General features: G+C 43.3%; 1 protein-coding gene across 17 annotated transcripts in view; it reads right to left on the reverse strand.

Moving 5' to 3' along the window:
- The window catches only part of SGK3 (serum/glucocorticoid regulated kinase family member 3), a 47,085-nt gene extending 27,916 nt beyond the window's left edge, over positions 1-19,169 (reverse strand). For 5 of the 17 annotated variants that reach the window (XM_085539490.1, XM_085539493.1, XM_085539480.1 and 2 more), the window contains exons 1-5: positions 19,089-19,169; positions 18,572-18,740; positions 13,402-13,520; positions 2,030-2,092; positions 78-238 (exon numbers count right to left, since the gene is read on the reverse strand). The gene's annotated coding sequence lies outside the window, so the exon portion shown is untranslated. Of the gene's footprint in view, positions 1-77; positions 239-2,029; positions 2,093-13,401; positions 13,521-18,571; positions 18,744-19,016 lie in introns of all 17 variants that reach the window. The other 12 variants (XM_085539494.1, XM_015855692.3, XM_085539492.1 and 9 more) reach the window with 10 other exon arrangements.
- Between the last annotated feature and the right edge of the window lie 1,507 nt (positions 19,170-20,676).

Here is a 20,676-nt window from a genome sequence, read left to right on the forward strand (position 1 = left end):
GTGAAGAGTGAGCAAGCGGGAATGCACAGCACTGCACCCAGGTGCCCCAACACACAGCACTCCTCCTCAGCACTCACGTGTAGGCCTGACGAGACACGACGAAGTTCCTTGATGCAGTTACAGGTATCAACATGTCCCTGGCGAATCCCAGGCGAGGAGATGTGGTTTCAGAGCAGTCCTGCTGCCAGACGTTCTACACAACCACACCGTCACATGCTGACAGTCGTCCAAGAGCTCTCTGCAAACCAACCAGCAAAGCAGCCTGGCACGGTTTGAAATACGTCAGCGCTCTGGTGCATGTTGTGACTGCGCACACAGGCTGCAAGTCAACTGGATCGCAGCCTGCCATTTTAAGAGTCCTCCCAGGAAGGAATTCTCCCTTCTTAGCCTGCCCTTATCCAGTTTGGGAATTCCATAGTGTGGGGCAGGCTCTGCTGGATCTGAACACACTGCATGGAGGCAACAGCCTTCTGTTGAGGTATCTGCCTTGCACTCACGGGGCATTTTTATGAAACCATGCTGGTACATCTTGTTCTGATCCAGAAGAGAAGGCTTTGAACTTCAGTCAGGACAAGTAACTTGCTGGCAAATAATTCAATCAGCTAATCTGTATGCAGGGGTTATTTTCAAGTCATTTAGCAGTGCCCATCTCCCATCCAGTTGATAGGTTTTGGTTAATCATTCACTCATCGGCAGGGCCACTAACAGAGCCCTACTGACTTACAGTAAAGGGCCTCAGGGCAGAGGACCCTGGCCCAGGGGTAGTTTAACCCTGCCCACCTGACCACAGTCTGAACCCTACAGCTCTGAATGAAGAGATAAATTTGTTCTTCTTCACAGCTGAAAACTCTCTGAAGGCTGGTCTGTCATCTGTTTAATCCTATGTATATATGCTGTGGTTCCTCTCACTATGGAGCCGGCCTCAGCCTAAGTAATTACAGAGCAGCAATGTGGTATGTATCCCTAAACTGCAGTTTGCCAGAATGAATTCCAAAGCCAATGTAGCTGTATATTGCATCACATCATACAAAACACGGCCAAGATCCTGAAATTTAAAGTAACCCTAATTTATACACTTCTTCGATGAGCTTTTAAAGTTTAGTACTTTAATGACAATTTGTTTTCGGATGGCTGGTGGCACAAAACCACAGAGCTAAACTTACAAGTCAGCACCCATTCTGATATTTTTATCCACGGGATCTCCCCAGCATTCCCCATTTATGTTCCCCTGGCAAGCAATGTACACAATGAATCTCACCTCCACCAACTGCTTTGCAGTACCTGGCTGCTGAGGAACGTTACAAACCTATGAGCTGTTCTTCTTTCAATCTATACAGTCTTTGTTGAAGAATGGACACTAAGTTGAGCTAATGTCTGAGATCAGACTTTTCTGCGATGCTATCTTGCATACCAAAGTATGTTTGGTTTACAAAGCCCATCAAAAGGCACAAATGTAACACTGCCAAAAAGTCCTTTATCAAGTAATTACTGTTAGACTTTAGCCTATAAAGCCCCAGACTTCCCTCAGGAAACAGTCATTGGCCATTGTACCTAATTTTGCATTTGCCAAATGATTTTAATGCAAGAACCCTGCAAGAAGGTGGTTGTTGTCACCTAGTGGGGTTCTGATCTAGTATCAGATCTGGAGGTTGGTGGCCCTGCCTTGATCCTTGGGGTTCCTTCCAACTCAAGCCATAAAAAACAAACAAACAAACAAACAGAAAGAAAGCAAACAAAAACCAAGAAGCCAACAACAAAACAAAACAAAAAGACCTCAAGCTACCTCCAGCTACCCAGGATTCTGACTGCTACAAAGACCCCATCAAACATATGAAGACAGACAGATAAATGTCTTTTACCATCATTCTATGCTCAGTGCTTATCAGTTACACTCATTCTGTTTCCCACTCTCTGGTTCAGATTCATCTGATTAATCCATATCCATCCTCACTGCTTTCTTAGGGCCTGGACTTTGAAGAGGCCTGGGACCAGGCATGCAGTGCTGCAAAACATGGCAGACAAGACTCACCTACTGCAGAAAACCATCTTCTGAGGGTCACTCTAGATACACGAGATCACCAGGGAGCATAGGCTGTCAAGGATAAAATCGAGTAAGAAAACTCCCTCTGTGGAAAAGTGACTATGGAAGACCAGCTTACACTCCACAGTGCATGTGCAAACAAGAGTGTCATCAGGTAACTGTTCTTTTCTGAAGCTGGTTTTGTAACATTTAATGGATGTATGCATATTAATAGCTTTCATTTAATTCATTTTCATAGTTGCATGCCTGTGCTTATTAGAGAAGTCTGAATAATAGTTCAGGCTTACTTGAGCACTGTAGGAGAAATGATTTTCTTACTTTTTTTTTCATACTCTCAATCAACCACAAAATGTCTTCAGATTACAGAGACAGTTTCAGTTTGGAGGAACTGAATGGCTACTTAAGAGACTGATACGTAGTAATATGCATCAGCCTCTGCTCCCAGAGAAACCAACACAGCAACCGAAATGAACACAAGCCGCCTCTGTGAGAACTACTCAGTATGACCTCAACAAAGCTAAATGTTTGCAAGGAAAGGGAACTTCCCAATCCTGAATGACATTCACAGTGAGCAGACACGGTTTTCCAGAGCTCCAGACACAAAGACCATCCCTGCGTTCCAAGAAGTGTTGTGGGGCACAGAGGTTGGTGGAGATCCAAACCAGAAGGGAACCACACTTAGCATAACAAACACCACTAAACAAGGCAGTGGATAACTGTAGAAAAACAGTACTGAATTGTGTCATTTCACAAACATCACATGCACAGCCTGCATAGCGTGGACCAAAGGAATGATGACAGCAGTGCTAGATCAAAGACATTATTCACAGAAGCTTAAAAAAAAAGAAAAAAGGATTAAATCAAGTGACGCACATAATAGAAATGAATGCTGGTATACAAGTACACAAGCATTGTGCCAAAAACAGCGGTGTCACTAGTAAAGAAAAACAGGTGTGGCTGGGTGATAACAAAAGCGAGATGGGAAACTGTGTGTGCCACGGATGCTGTTGCCTACCTTGGAAAAGGAAACTGGCTGCCAGTGCTCTTCAGATAATTCTGTTTTTTGTTAGAAATATGTGAAGCTCTCATTCTCTTTAGCAGTGCCTTTACACCCCAGGATGACACTGCCAACAGCCCACTGTTTCTGTGAGCAAGAGTAATGGTAGAAAACAGCATCTGCTGCCAGTCACATGCAAAGGTCCCGTAACCATGAGCTCAGTGGCACCTTCAGTGCCTTGGCATTCACATTTATCAATGACGCAGTGCATATATAGCATGTCTGGTCCTTCCTAGAAGCAATAGCATCACTTTGAATGTTCAGTGGACTTCTGTAGGACTTCTAAACATCTGGATTGAATGGCCACTCTTACTTGTATGCTCCAAAATCAATGCTAACAGCTCATGTGCTGTCCTGGTATCACCTCTAGTAATGGGAGAGGAAACATCTCTGGAGAAAATATGGACATGTGGCACTTTATACAGGTTTCATCTTAGTCCAAACATCACCCTCATTGCTCACAAAGCAAAAGGGAGTTGACCTAAGGGTGTCTCCCTTCCCCCACCAAAAGCCAGTTTTGAGTTTCAGATCTTTCTGAGCTCTAAGGAATTTTAATTCCCTGAAAGGCAGTGATCACCATATTCAAGCCGCACACAAGGTGGGGTATGTTACTGTTCCTCGTATGCTTCAAGTTCAGTTACATTCCATATAGCCCTTCAAAACGAGAAGGAATATGTTTCAGACAACAACTACGGGCAAATCTCCCATAGAAAAGGGAGTTTCTGAGCTTAGCAGCTATCACCACGCTGAGGGGAAATACTGGCTGCAGAAAATGCAACTCAGTGGGCACCAGTGAGTGGTGGGGGAGGAAACCTGCAAGATTCATTCCACTGGGAAAGTCAAGTACCTCATGAGCCTGATAGCAACCTGTAATCTGCACCATGCCATAATCAGCTTCATATTTGATCCAAGTAAACTATTATTAGAGAACAAAGATACATACAAATCAAGTTACTGTCACAAGCATTAGATAGGATTTTAAAGGATGGAAAGTAAAATGAAAATATGGGGACAAATAAGGACGTAAGTTATCCTTTTTATCCCTTTATACAAGAGTTCTAGTTTTTTGTATTGCTATATGACCAGAATCCTGAGTCTATTTTTATAAATCTGCTTAGGAAAATTCACTCTTTTGGACATACACCAGTATCTAAACATACTTACTGGTATCAAAATAGCCCTCTGGGATCTCTTTTGCTACCCTCACTCACTGAGGTGAGCAGTGTACCCAAACAAGATCTCTACAGCCAAGTTCAGCCATCAGGAGGAGGAGAACAGCACGAATACCAAACTCCAGATACAGACACGGTTGGAAAGGACCCTTAACATCATCATGCCCAACCACAGATAGCCTCATTTACTTTAGCTTTCCGTTATCTTAGAGAAGCGCATTGTCAACACTGCCTCGAGGCATCTGCTTACACGGAAGTTTTGCACAGATTTTACACGGGTTCCATGTATACAAGGAAAAGAAATGCACTGGACCTAACTTTTAAGTCCTATAGAGTTCTACAAAAACAAAACCAAGCAAAAAATAACCTACCAACTATGTATAACAAAATACCAAAGATAACGGGTTGTTTTACAGAGACATGCAAATTAAGTTCTTCACATATCAAATATACAGCTTGCAGTATGCGCTAGCAAGATCTGGGACAAGCTTCAAGAGACATGCATACATCACAGTAATCAATTACTGTGCTGTTAAATGCTTTGAAGCTGAAGTTATCCAATATACCTCTTGAAGTATCAGCGCTAGTTGCTAAAAAAAAACCTCCTCCCAACTCACAGTACAGTAAGACCTGCCTCTGTTCTTAACATAGACTCTTTGGTGTTCAGCTTTTACAAACAGTTCCATAAAACAGGTCAGCCAGCCGAGTATGCCCAAGATCTCAGCAGTGTGTGAGGGAAGGTATGCTAAAGCTAAGCTAAGTATAATAAAAAAAGCCCTCAAAGTAGTAATTTTGTATGGATGTTTCTTAATTCAGCCTCCCAAATCCCAGCTACAGCACGTTCAACTAGAATTGCAAATACAGGCTTGAGCGAACAAACATGCTTTGGTAAACAAATGCTTTGGCACACAATGTTATGTAGGTGGGGTCTATCCAGAATGTCAAGAATTCTTCCCCAAATCATAGAGATGAGCGAGAACACAACCACTATATTTGCTTTTTCAAGCTATTTACTGGTTGTTCATCTGTCCAAGTATTCTATTCAAATGAAATTAAACAAGGGTGGGTGGGTTGGGTTTTTTTTTTCCCTATTTGTTTTTCCACCCTCTTCACCACAGCCTGTATCTTCACTAGCTGGCAAGAGATGGGGAAGGTTCACTCTGAGTCTCCATCCTCCAGCTGCTCTCAGTTCCCAGTATATTAAGCTTTAGGAAATAAGCACAGAGTTCAGAAGCTTTACCATGATGGAAGGAAGGATGTATCACTGCTCTTCTCATTTCACAGCTGTTTTCCTATTTTCATTTGCTCACAGCCTTGTTCCAAAATAGCAGCACTTTAAAGGCAACCCAAGGTTTACAGAATAGATCAGATTTGGCTTTACTATTCTATTAATATCTCCAACAAATTGTTTACGTCAAGAGATGCATCCATTCTGCTACAGCACTGATCCATGCCAATTCTAGAGAGAAAGCTGACAGTAACAATTTGAAAGCCCCTCTACCAAAGCCAGAAGCTGCTTCTCTGTCCAAAGAAATCATGGGAAATTATTGCAGCTTATTATTTTCTGTCCTTACTTTGTTGACATGTTTATCTCGCCATTTCCTCATGTTAGCCTCATACCCAGTCTATTACCAATCCACAGAGAATATGTTGTTTCCAACTACTAACTATGGAGTCTGGCTTGGCTTTTGTTTGTTCTCCAAGCACCCCCTTCTTCAGTCCTCAGAGTTCTGGGTCAATGTTTTACGTGTTTTCATGAGTGATTCTGAACTGATAGATTTATATGGAGATGCATATGTCCTGTCCTCTTATACCAGGTAAAACCAATACAATATAAGATGATGTCCAAGAACAAACTGGAGCAGAGGACAGATTATCAAATTTGGAATCTACTTAAACAATCTATCTTTTTATAAGAAATAACATGGCCTCAAGTTGCGCCAGGGCAAATTTAGGTTGGACGTTAGGAAGAACTTCTTTACAGAAAGGGTAGTTAAGTACTGGAATAGGCTCCGCAGGGAGGTGGTTGAATCGCCATCCCTGGATGTGTTTAAGAGCCGTTTGGATGTGGTGCTCAGGGATATGATTTAGTGTAGGGTTGTTAGAGTTAGGGTACTGGTTAGGCTGCGGTTGGACTTGATGATCTTCAAGGTCTTCTCCAACCTGAATAATTCTATGATTCTATGATTCTATGGCAGTCTAGCAGAACCAGTTAAATATATACTGCTCATCCTGAGAAAAACTAGGCCTGAGTATGAAACACAAGTAAAAGTTACGTACATCCCCCAGATCTCAATGTTAACTCAAGACCACTATTTCATAATGAAGTTTTTAAAGGGCAAATGTCTGTATTTAATCTTTCAGATCAGCAGTGTTTTGGATGTTAGCTATTATGGTGTTGGGTGATAAAGAACAGAGGGAACAAAGAAAGGTATGGCAGGTTACCTCATGGAACATGAACACTAAGTAGGAGAATTTTACCTGCCAACACTTTCCTACAGCTACTTTAAAGGGACAATAAGAAGTAAATTACCTAAAATGCATTGTGTTTTCCTGCAGTAGTCATTCAAAGTAGTCCCATGTTTCGCAGGAAGGTGTTCCTGCACACAATTCTAAACAACTGTTTTCCTTCTGTAAGACATGAGAACGCGTCCCGCTCCACATACAGCGTTCTCCAACAGCGCTGCACAAATTAAGGTAATTTTTGTAGACGACAGAACAATTTCAAGCTTGCGTAAGAACACAAAGGAACAAAATGCCGAACTTTTGTAATTACCTGGCAATCTTACTTTGTGTCAACCTGATTCATTACACGTTTTCATAAATCTTACAATTAAGCACAGGAACAATTTTGTTCTAGAAGTGAGATAAATCATTTTTAAAAGCCATGAGAACCGAAGATGTCGTATATCTCATGAACTGAAGCATTCGGTAAATGTATTGCTACCACATTTAGAGTAAAATATGGGAATTGTTCATCATCTGCACAACGTTCAACTACCAAAAATCAATCTCTGTTGGGATGAAATAGCAGTGTTGGTGAGGACAGCTGAACTGGAATATACACCAAGCAAAGCTACCAGGAGTGGTGTTAGAGAAGGGTGGTAATGACTTTCAGTCTTGATTTAACTGATTAAAAGTTCATTTCAGTTTGAAGCAGGTACCATGTCAGCACTCTAACATCTGTGACACACTACCTCTACTTCCACTCAAGTTTGGGATGAGTCACTAGCAGATTACTGCACCAAATTGCTTCTGATCCAAATGTACTTTTCTTTTATATAAAGTGCAGCAAACAACAGCCCTTCAACATACCCACTTCAGAAATACTGTCTCCTCGTTCACCCTTATATATCCCTACACTTGAATCAGTTGAAATACACTTGAATAACCCATGAAACCATGATGCAATTTCCTCCTTAAAGCTTCCATGTCCTCTGTCTGCCATGGGCCTCTTACCAAACCTCCTCCTAGCCACATGCTTTGTATTACTCTTTGAGTAGAAAGAGATCTCCACTGAAATAAAGTCTAGGTAATCGTGGGTATTTCCATCCCTTCACCCACTTGCCTCCACTATTGATGCTACTGATACGGATGCATCTTCCAACTCAAAAAACACAGCGCTGTCAGTTTCTCACTCTTATAAGAACAATATCTAATTTTGAGAAAAGAAATGCTTTACAACTAAAGGAAAAAATAGCTAATTAAGTCAAAGCAAGATTGCTGTTTGTATTGCTGATTCTGAATGTCTCAAATCACATAAGCTGAAACAGATTAGCACTTTTATTGGATCATGGAGTGGTAGCAGAATATCTATCAACTAACAAAAAGACCAGAAGCTGAGGGAGACAAAAAGAGAACACAAAGAGCATGAAGCTAATACTAAGGGGAAAGAAATTCTGGATATTCCACAGAAATACAAACTTGAAAGCATTAACACTGTCATTGTGGTAGACAGGTACAAGTTATACCTGTGTGGATGCTAGAATTTTTGGAGTATGAAAACTTGGACATGTGAAGATTAGTTACTGAATTTACATAGGCTTATAATTTCATTTTATTGCATGTCTAGGGAAGATGAGAGCTTCCTGTAGTGTTAAGAGGGAGCAGATATGGAAACATGCAGAACTTCCACTCCTTTACTATATAAATCTCCATGTATTTTTCACTGCGTTGCTTTGCAGGAGAAATGCATGCATGTACCAGGCTGGGTTTACTAAGGGAAGAACAAGAAGTTATTTCAGATACTTGCCGGTATCTTCTGAACAAATAAACCACAGGATTTGTATTTACATTTTAGATGAAAGTTTTCAAATACTGCTACATAATCTGCCCAGACCTGAAAAGTTAAGCTGTCAATTTCCTGAAGAGCCTTAAAAAGAAAAACCATCTGATGGTGGTTTGTGGTTAGTTGTGTAGCATGCTGGCACAGAATATATCACAAAGTTGCAAGGATGTCAGAATACAGAATTAAATCCCAGATATTGGCTATGGAAAGTAAATAATAAACTCAGCTGTGGATCCTGATAAACAGACTAAGCAGCATTTTCTTTGCCTGTAGACCATTTTCTTGGCCAAGCCTGTTCAGATTCCAATGAACAATAAAATTAAGAGCTACTACACTGGAAACCATGGGAATAGCAATAAAAAAGTACCTGCAACACATGCTAAAAGATTCAACCAAAGCACATGAGAAGGTTTTCCAGTAGAACGAGGAAAAGATCTTGTGTGTTTCTAATCCCATGAGATCCTAGTCATTATGCTACAGTGGAGTGAGATTATTTGCTAAAGACTGCCTTTTTATTGAGCTAGGAAAAGAAAATCCCAACCGGTCCATTTCAAAGAACTGCATGTCCTACTTACTTCTGAAAGCACCCCAGCCCCAGCATTGCTGGGTCATTTGTGTTACAGCTGAGCAACAGCAGAACGGTCAGTTCACATACAGATTCTGGAGAGACCACTTGCTCACCGTCCCCAGTGACACTGCAGCTCCTTATGAGTGTTTAGAGGTGTGCATCAATATGCTTGAGGACTTTGTTTGCTAAAGCTTTTAAATCTCCAGTTAGATGCACGATATGAAGGGGTGCCAAAAATATCCAAATCTCTGTCTTATTTGGTTGGAGGTGTTAATAGAAGTGGATCCCTCTCACACTGCAGCTGTAACTTGTCTCACCAGCAAGGAAGAAATGGCAGAGTACAGTTCTTTAGAAAACAGATCGCCTTTATTATCTCATGTAGCACTTCAGCATAACGTGGTTGTGATGCAGCTTTGTGTGCGTAGTGGCTGCCTGTGACAAAGACAACCAAATTTATACCCACATATTTCAGTCACACCCTTTTAATGCTCAATGGACTACCTAAGAATCTCTTAAGTTTTCAAAATCTCTTCATTCCCAGCTCTTAGGACGCAGGTCAGATGCATCCACTGATGCCAGTACTTCCATTCAAAGGAAAGGCTGACTGGATTGACTCCCCTGGTGGGCTGGGAATGCCGGCTGTTTTCACTGACTGGCTTTCCAGGAAGCCAGCAGAAAGCTCCTGCTATCACTGCTATCACTGCTATCACTGCTATCACTGAGGGTGGACGATTGAAGCATGTTGTCTCTTTCTGGAGTGGGATGCAGTACTGCATTCCCTTCTGAAAACAGGAATGGGAAGCACTTAAGCTCCTAAGCCACTCAAGTCATAGAACTGTTATAGAATAAATCATAGAATCATAGAATCACCGAGGTTGGAAAAGACCGAAAAAATCATCCAGTCCAACCGTTCACCTGTTACTAATAGCTCCCACTAAACCATGTCCCTCAACACAACATCCAGTTGCTCCTTGAACACCTCAAGGGTCAGTGACTCCAACACCTGCCTGGGCAGTCCATTACAGTGCCTGACCACCCTTTCTTCCAGCCTTGTTGGAGAAGCAATGGACCTCAATCTTGTGCCTAAAACCATGGTTTGAGGGGCTTAGATGCATCTTCCCTGCTTAGTGGGACAACCAGAGTGTGGAGGGCAATCTGAACCTACCATGGATGGGTTCAGAAGATAAACTGACTAAAACTCATGAAAAGGGAGGCAAAGGCTCATAAATATAATATAATAAATATAATGAAGACAAATGTCAATGCGCTTACAGTGCACCTCACAAGAGAAATTATTAAAAGAGAGAAAGAAGAAGCAGCTTCCTTAAAGGAACAATAGAACAGCACAATCTGACCTTGTGCCCTACAAAAGCAAACAACAGAAGTTGTTGTAAGAGACTTCTTTGTCAAGGTCTTGTGTTTGGGCATCTCTGAGGAGCTAGGGCAGCCGCAGGATGTGAATATCTGGTCAGATTGCTAACATTGAGTATTACATTTGCATGAGCACAGGACCTCAAAAAATCAGCACGGTTAAGATAAAGTTACATGCAAATTAGGAAAGAAAAGGTAGCAACAAATGATCCTTACTGTCCATATATTTTTACCCTAAGAACAAGAGGAACCTTGCAGCCCTACATCTCGAAGGAGTGTGTGCACATGTATGTGTACAATGGAGAAAACAAACAAGCAAAGAAAACAACAACAACCAGGTAAGAATATTAGGGAGATTAGAGATTCACAAATTAGCCAGACTGATGAATTTCCTTCTGAGATGTAGCTCGGTTACAGGTCACTCATGAGGGGTAAGTAATGTAACATATAAAAAATGAGAAAAGGGCAAATATATCACCCATCTTCGTTACAATGAAATTAGAGCCAATAAGGCAGCTTAATGTCAAATTCCCAGGAAAAAAAAAATCCAGAACAAATGAATTAGCAGCACCTTAAGCTTAATGAGCAGCCAGAGGAGATTTGTTAATCACACTGCTAACTGCCTCTGACAGGCCTTCCAGACAGGTAGAAGGGAAAGCACAGATGTCACATCTTTCCTTTTAGTAAGGCTTCGAAACTGCCTCGAGGTATTTTAACAATCAATCTACAGATGCAGGGAGAATTAATCGTTTAGGATGTGAGAAACAAAGGTTAAATGTACAAATGTCAGGATACAGTAGTAATTTGGAAGGACAGAGTGAAATGTCATGTACAAGATACTTCCCTCAGGCAGGAAACATCAAATACAGTCAAGATGAGATGCAACACAGCTGTAGGCTACAGTGGATCACAGGAAATAAACACCAAGTTGTTCTAAGAAAGACAAATGTTGTTACAAGATACCAAAAAAAGTATTTGGAGTGCAACAGCAGAGCATTATCAGCTGAACTTAACAGTACCTGTCTATCTCTGTTCCTATCTGAATACCTAGGAGAGCTGTGGATCCACCAGAAAGGGTCTAGGGAACAGCAATGAGAATGCAAAGCAGTCTAAAAAATAGGACCTAGGGCTGGGGTGGGATCCTGGACAAGCTGGTTGTTAGGACAGGGGAAAACCACACAAGGGACGGCTGCTACTTTAGAATACTGCTACAAGAAGGGAACAGTCTCTTCCTCAGTCAAGCATGGATAGGACCAGTCCTAATGAGTTTAAAATGAGCACAGTAAAGGTTCGGGTTAGACGCTGGAGGAGGGGAGGCAAGAACATTACAAACAAAACCAAATAAACACAACAACCAAGCAAGGAAGGGTAGTGAGGCACTGGAAGAGATTCTACAAGGCCTTTAAAAACAGCTGAGGCAAACACTTAATAAAAGACAGATTTCACCTTCGGGGCACAGACATTTTAGATGGCCTCTTGAGACTTGAAAAGTACAGCTGGAAGCAATGTTCTATGAACCATGGAGGTTTGCCCTGTGCCAGACGGTGCGTGTTGGGACCAGCAGTAGCATCTGTGCAGCAGAGGGTAAGTAAAGCAGGACAGATCAACTACTGCAGCCCAGAACAGCACGACTTATCTCAGCCACCAGGGAATTGTAAGTTCTTTGCAGCAACATGCGTGCCAGAGTGACAGCACCAAGAGCTCAGGTACCAGGCATTGATTCAAGACTGTATATTGACTGCTGACACCTAACGTGACAGATGGGTGGATTCGGTAGGTGTGCGTACAAACACAGAGTTGCTTTCTCATCACACCCCCCCAAAAAATATAAATGAAGACCTGTGTTGTGGTGCTTTTTGACCTGTATACAACTGCACAACTGAAGCAAAAAAGCAGAAGGCCAAGCAGCCAAGCCATCAATCTCTTCCAGCTCCCAAGTCATAAAGCAGTCCCCATGACAAAGAATGTTCCAGTTTTTCATCACCAGTTCCTCATTTCTGGTTAACATGATGCAACTTTGTTTTCTTTTCCCCCTAAGGGTAAAGTTGTGTGTATGTCTGAGAGCGTGCGACTGCCATTGAAAAGCAGCTCTATGTTCAGAGGCATAGGGCCAACCTCTGTGCCTTACAACACAGTCGCTCTGTAGCAAAGGAGCTGCCAGTGCACCTGTGGAAATACTCAGCATGTACAGGTTCCTTATCAAAGACTGGTTGGTTTCTTAACCTCTGCCCTTCACATACAGCACGATTCCCTGTATAATTATAACTTTGACTGGGTGGTTGATGATAATATTTATTTCAGGTCATTTCAAGTGATGTCCCTACATAAAATATCAAGCTGATTTTTGCACATGATGACAAGTTCACCCTCTTGTTTCTGAGTAAAGCCCTGCATGTGCTGTGCCATTCCTTCTTCCACCTCTATTTTAGTTCTTCAGAAACAAAAACACACAAAACACGGGGGAAAAAAAAACAACCTCAATGTCAACAATTAAAATGTTTACACAGAAATTCAAGATACTTTTTAATACTTGACAGCAGCTACAGAATTCTGGTTTTATTCCCAGATAATTAAACAGGAAGGAGGGCTGAGGGCATCAGACGTGAGAGTATCTTAAGCGAGGAACTCAGCCAGCACATGTTGCAGAGCTACACTTGCAAGACAGGCATCAATTACACATTCTGCTGAAGTACTCCACAAGTTCAGCATTTTAAGGCTGTTCACGAGTTTCTAATGGCCTCTGTCAATTCACATAAAATGTGCTCAAACACTCAGATGCCATAAGCAAAACCATGCGGATCATAAATCTGAAGGTCTTCTGAATTGGTGAGGCTAAGTCAAGCTTCTGCTTTATATTTGCATTGCCTTGGATGTGTGAATTAAAATCCAGGCAGCAAAACTTACTTTTAATTGGTGTGGGTGGTAGATGAGCTCTCTCCTTTTCAGTCTGCCTTCTGGTTTTAATTGGGTGGAAAACTATTGTAAATATTTTCTTCTTTCACACTGCTCCTTCCCAAGCTTTTCTGTAAACAAGTGAGGTATTGTTTAGCTGCTATACACTACATCCCACACACCCCAAAGCAAAACAGAGAAAAAGTACACATTCAAATTGCTACAGATCACTTGGGATTCTAAGGGTTTCTTTAAATCACACAGCAGAGCGACTCACATACCTTCACATAAATTGGTTAGCGCCAGATATAATATCTTTTCACCTTTGCTTTTCATTATCAGCTTAAGAAGAGAAAAGCAGACTTGGAAACTTCAGCAAATGAACCTAGAAAGGTTTGCTCAGCAGCCTCTAAGTCTCTGGTCAACAACTCTGTGCTGTTCAAGGCACAAGTACAAGTGCATCACTGTTCTCTCATCTAAATGTAGAATAATTCTAGGATTCATGGCAATGCCAGCTTAAACTCAGCTCTAAAGAAACCCTTTGTTTTCAAATAAATCAGCGCCTCGTTTTAGATAATTCTATAAAGAATCCTATTCATCTACCACGTAACATATTAGTTAACATGAAAAGAGCACCAAAAAGGGCAGTCAACCTGCAAAAAATTCTGAAGAAAAGTGAAATTAAACCAATTTACCGCATGCCTTTGGAGTTAGTTATAATATATGTGTACACATGCACAAGATAGCAAACCCCATCAGAAACAGCACCATTTGTTCTTAATACAAACACTTTATAGTAAGAGGTTTGACAATTTATGAGCACATCAGGCACGCTCTCCTGACAGAACCATGTAATTGCTCATTTTCTCTGTCACTGATCCAAGTATCACATGATTTTTCAAGGGATGCCACTAAGGGCCAGCTTTGTGGTCTCCTTGTACAGAAACCCCATATGTTTCCAATAAGGGCTCTGAGCACAGAAGGATAGAGAAGAGCTGTTAGACCCAGCAATTCCAAGGCAAACAGAAAACATTTAAACTATAATCACAACTACTACTTTGAGGCAAGGGAGCACAGGTCCCTGCTGTTCTTGTCTTAAGGCACTTGACAGCCTGGGTGTATTTGCCAGGTAGCTCTTATTTCTGAACTACTCTAAAATCTCTCAGTTTAGAAGCTTTCGGTACCTTTCCAAAGGTCTAGACTTAATGCATCTTCCTTTTGCAAGGTATAGTCAACCCCATCCAAAAGCCATTTTTTTTTAAATTACCTCCTATCCCTATTCCACATTCCTTCAAATTTTAAAGCAAAGCACATAAACTGCAAATTCCAGAACATTTAAGTCAAGTTTTCACTTTCTGAATGTTCAGTCATTATTTACTGAGTTTAGTATAGAACATATTTAAGGGTGTGATAATGATCCCTGTTCTTAAATACCAAACACTAAGGTGCCTCTAAAAAAGTCTCAACTATGACTATCATGGTCTAAATACACAGCTGCTCTCTTACACTTCTGCAGACTCTGTACATCAGCATTTAAACACATATGTCCAACATTCCTGCACTTAAGCAGAAGCTACACAGGGAATGGGAGATCAAGGATGTACAAGGGCTGCAGTGCTTGCCCAAGGGGGTTTACCCTCAGGCTTCATGGGGACCCAACAGCAGCCTCTGATGGAGAACGTTACCCAGAAGTCAGGCTCTTTGCTGAGGAGTCTGGTTCTGGAGGTTTTCAAAACCCAGCCAGAGCCCTAAGCAAGTTTGCATGAACTCAATGTTGACTGTTTTCAGTAGGTAGTTGCACTTGACACATCCCAGGGTTCCCTTCTGACCCAAGTAACTGCATGATCTAACACGTGTAGCCCTAAGTAGCGCTTCCCCTTTGGCACATCTTTCTGTTGGAACTCAGAAATGTCACTCTAATGCAACAGCATCACAGGACAACAAATCTCACAAGTCCCCCAAACACAGCTCCTCATTAGAATTGTCATTTCAGCAAATGTTAACGAGGCCAAGCTGTGAAAGGTGGCTTCTTCAAAATAAGAACTGTGCCCAACTGGTGCCATGTTTTAGCAGCAAACAGGAAAGGTACAATACCTAAAAAGCTGGCACACAGTTTGCTTATATCTAGAACAGATTTTGCATCCTATGTGATTTAGATAAATCCTTGGAAGAGACTTCAGTGATGAGACACGAGGTGTAACAGTCGTATATACATATTTGCATATACAGATGCTAGGAATCCATTCTGACGTACCTACAATGTTACCAACACCGAATCCAGAATCAAAGGCAAAGTATTCCTTTGTCTGAAGCCTGATCCAAAATATTTTGCATGTAAAAAACCGCAGTGAAGCAGTTATGCATCCTTGGTTTTTCACTACAATAAACAAGAGATGGAGATGTACCACTGAAAGAGAAATGATCCTAAGAACCAGAGGATCAGGCAGCAGTAAAGTAGCTGGCAATGCATCATCTTGTTTCTCAGCTGAGACCTCCCTCCTCTTAAGCAGCACATCATGGAGTGTCAGAAGCCCATATCCCTCTGATTAACTTTTCTCCAAGAGAAATATAACTGTCTATAAGGTTCCACAACTCTTACAGAGACAGTGTTTTGCTATAGGATCTGGCAAGGCAGTTAGCACCAGCAGGTTGCCAGTCATCCTCACAGTTTCAAATGAGACTGCCAACAATAAGACATGTTAAGTTGCACCAGGGGAGGTTCAGGTTGGATATCAGGAAAAACATCTTCTCTATAAGAGTGGTGAGGCATTGGAACAGGCTGCCCATGGTGGTGGTGGAGTCACTGTCCATGGAGGTGATCAAGAGATATGTAGATTTGGCACTGAGAGACATGGTTAATGGGCATGGTGGGAATGGGTTGATGGTTGGACTAGATGATCTTAGTGGTCTTCTCCAACCTTAATGATTTCTGTGGTTTTTGCCTTAAAGACTGAAGTGAAAAGACTGTGTGAAGATATAACCTCATATCTTTGTGTTTCTCCCTTTGCTAAAGACCGTGGAATTTTATTATTATTATCTCAACACAGTTAGAGGTCAGGTTGCAGCCACCCCAACCTGTGCACAAGGTCAGTACGACAGGACTAAATGCCTGTGTAAGAGGTGACAGGCCAGCACTCATTCTACAGAGTTACACCAAAGGCAGCACAATGAGTGCTGCAAGAGCTGGGTTCCTGCTGGTTCTCCCCACTTCAGGCTGCGGCAGCTTGTAGCACCTTCCATGCATCAGCCCAGGCTAACGAATGCAGCAGCAATTTGCCTCCCACTCAGCTCCAAGTAGCAGCTGTGGAGGTGGGGGAGATGTGGGTTTGAACCTCATGGGCACAGGGAGCAGGATCCCAGGTTCCGACTACCAGAACCACCAGCCCTCCAGCCACCACCAGCTACCTATGTAAAGGCCATGTTTAGAAAGAACACATAAAACAACACCTAAACAACTGATCCTATCAGTGTGAGTGTTCACAGAATGCTTCCTAGGTGCCCCAGTTTCCTCTCTCCTCGGAGCTTTGATGCTCAACCACAGCAGCTTCAGATATAGCACTTAACTTCCTGCTCAAGGATGGAGATGAGCTACACCTCAGACACTTTAGGAGGTGGGCAGATACTGTGTTATGCAGCGTGGAAGACTTGGAGGGACTGTGAGAAACAGGAGTGCAAGGGCAAGCTCAATGAAGACGTTTTAAAGCATACTTGCAGTATTCTCAAGTCCTTCGGTTCTACTTTGGAAAGCGTGTTTGCTTTGCAGGTTATGTTAGCAGATGGATACTGCTTAAGCTAGAACAAAATGAAGCTTCAATATAAACATGTGAAGTGCTGTCTTCAAATAAAAACAACATATTGCTTTACTACAGCTCAGTCTACAGAAGCATGTAGATTACTCGTGCTGTTATCTAGAAACCTTGTGGAAAATGATCTGGGATACAGGCAGGGCAACCTGGGGAAGTGCTGCTGTATGGATGTGGCTGGAGGATCAGAGCTTATTAGAAACTTAACCTCTGTAGATGGGATGAAAAATAAGATTTGACACGCACTCTTCTACAGTGATGATTAACCCGAACCTGCAATTAGCATGCATGACATTATGAAATGACAAGATTATTTCCATCATAAATCCCAGATCCCAAAAGAGCTGCTACACATCTATTTTTATTTGCCAGTACCTGTGACATTCTATTTAATATACTTTATTTTTAGAATTCAGTATATTCTATGGAAACTTCTTGTTGCTGGGTCAAGTAGGCTTTGAAGGCTGGCAGCCAATCCAGCTGCTTAGTTTGAGAGAATTCTGAATATTAAAAACCAGCAATCACTATTTTAAACACACACCATTACAGCAGAATTATCCACCTACTCGTGGACTGACTTGAAACAACTCCAAAAATGAACAGACAAGTACTTTTACTGGGAATTTTAAAGTAAAGCTTTAACTACTAGCTGCCTGCAGTGTGTTATTTCATTAGCAGATCACAGCAGAACGGGCCAGAAACCACCCAACTCGTGTCTCTTGTGGCTCCTCTGCTCCATGAGATGTGAGCATCCAGCCTGAAGGGCTTCTCAGAAAGCTGTCCATCCACACCCGAACGCAGATGGGCAATAATGAGAAGCAGCAATTCCTATCTGCTGCTGATCGCTGAAGTAAAGATCCCCTTAAAACAAATCCAGCACTTCACAAGCCCTGCACTAATCTGGGCACGCTGTATGTACCAGTCCTGGAAGTTCACATTCTTGTCAGTCACAGAAAGGTTTGGGTTGGAAGGGACCTCAAAGCCGACCCAATTCCAGCCCCGTGCCATGGGCAGGGCTGCCACTCACCAGCTCAGTGCCCAGGGCCCCATCCAGCCTGGCCCTGAGCGCCTCCAAGGATGGGGCACCACAGCTTCTCTGGGCAGCTGTGCCAGGGCCTCACTCCTCAAGGAATGTTTAATCCTCTTTTAAGGTAGCAGTGCTGATTTTAACAGATTAATACGAAAGCCACTTAAACAGAAGGGCTGTCAGCACCTACTCTGAGCGCTCAATCCACATTTAAACGCTATTTCAGCACTCAGAGCACACACTGAAGAGGCTGCAGCCCTCAGCACAGCAGAACACACAGCAAGGTAACTGGGCTTGGCTGAATATAAGCGCGTATCCACGCTGTCTGCCCCCTCCCCAGATCCCCTCTCACCTCCATCCTGGGTCACTCCGCTGTGGTTAAGCGGTGGAGCCGCAGGCCTCGCTGTCAGCCATAGCTGCGATCAGCACACGGGGCTCCCTGCTGAGCCCGGCCAGTGCAGGACGGCACCACACGGAGCAGGGCTCAGAACGTGCGGGAATACTGCCTGCTGTGAGCAGTACTGCTGGGGGAGGGGGGAAAGGAAAAAAAAAAGGAATGTGAAATACGGAATGGCTTCACAACTTATTTTTAAGATACATCCGTATGTTCCAACTGAAAATAAATAAATAAATAAATAAATAAATAAATAAAAGAAGAGAAAAAAGAAAGCCGGAGTTTCCCCGTGGCTGCCCGCAGAGCGCTGCCTCCCGCCCTCCAGGACCAGCTCCGCGCTCCGGGGCTCGGTTCTCTTTCTCCCCGCTGACAGGCAGCAGCGCAGATCCCAGCCCTCTCGTACCGCCGGGCCGCACCGCACGCCCGCTCCGAAAGGAGGCCGAGCGGTGGATGTCCCCTCCCGTCCCGCACCCACCTCCTCCCGCTCGGCTCGCTCCTTCCCTGCGGAGCGGTCCCACGGCCACACGCGTCCGCCCCCGTTCGGGGCGGGAGGCGCAGCCGCCTCTCCCCGCCACGCCGCGGGGTCAGGCCGGGACGCGCGGCCCAGCGGCCCCTGGCGGTCGCGGCCCGAGGGAGCGGCGGAGCGGCCCTCCCTGCCAAGCTTTCCTCCCTGCAGATTTCCACAGGATGCCCCCCGCAACAACCCGCCCTGCCTGGGCAGATGCAGGTTCAGCAAGAATATCAATGGGTGCCATTATTTTCTGCATAGAGGAATTCAGAGAAATTACTTTTCGGAAAGAGTAGTCAGGCACTGGAATGCACTGCCCAGGGAGGTGGTGGAGTCACCGACCATGGGAGTGTTCAAGAAACGCTTGGATGTGGTGTTGAGGAATATGATTTAGCCAGGAAGTATTGGTAATGGTTGGACTAGATGATCTTCTAGGTCTTTTCCAACCTTGATAATTCTGTGATTCTGTGATTCTGTCATTCAATCTGAACCCTTTGCTTCATACAGACTTCCGTGTCTTTCCTCAGCCTGTCTTCATAGGGGAGGTGCTCCAGCCCCCTGATCATCTTCGTGTCCCTCCTCTGGACCCTTTCCAGCAGCCCTCTGTCTTTCTTGTACTGAGGGCTCCAGACCTGGACATGGTGATAACTCCTTCAAAACTGTGTGATGTTCCAAAATACCACAAACGAGAAAGGCTGCCAGATTATACAGCATAGGAAGTTCCGTACAAATGTGCGGAAGAACTTCTTTACAGTGAGGGTGACGGAGCACTGGAACAGGCTGCCCAGGGAGGTGGTGGAGTCTCCTTCTCTGGAGATATTTAAGACCCGCCTGGACGCCTACCTGTGTGACATGGTGTAGGGAGCCTGCTTTGGCAGGGGGGTTGGACTCGATGATCTCTAGAGGTCCCTTCCAACCCCTACAATTCTGTGATTCTGTGATTATTTGGATCCTTTTTCATAGAAAGATGAAGTACATCTAATCTTGGTTGTAAACTTCTGCTTCTGGTAAGTCTTGAATACATGTGTCAGCACTTCCATGTGGGTGTCCTCCATCCACCTTCCACGTGTAACTGTTTATTATGCAGTTACCTCTCATGTCTGAGCTGAAGTTCTCCACATTGTAACTGAGCTATGAGAACAGCGTGTTTTCCTTTTGCTCTGCTATTCCCCTGTGAGGACATAAGTAAACACTCAATGTTCCTAATTCCTCTCCATTTTTAATAGGAACCACTGAGACTCAAAACCCTTTAAAGGGTGAGGCTCAGCCCTTGCTGCTGCCACGGCTGTTCTGCCCTCTGTTTGCTCTGTCATTTGTTTTCTTGCACAAATCCTTATGGACGGGTTGATTTGTTTAACTACACACAGGTCAATGTCTGAACAGCTCACCTAGGAGCACCAGCCAGGCTGAAAGAGAAAATGAGGAAAAGTCAGGTGACAATGACGTGCTGCTTTAATGCAGAACAACATCAGCAGTCTGTGTGCCAGATGATGCTGTGAACCCCCAAGATAGGGAAAATATCCCTCGTGAGATCACCATTGCTTCTGTCTGCTTG

This window comes from Coturnix japonica, chromosome 2 (genome assembly GCF_054131305.1).
Source record: "Coturnix japonica strain WE chromosome 2, WE-NBRP24, whole genome shotgun sequence".
Classification (NCBI taxonomy): domain Eukaryota; kingdom Metazoa; phylum Chordata; class Aves; order Galliformes; family Phasianidae; genus Coturnix; species Coturnix japonica.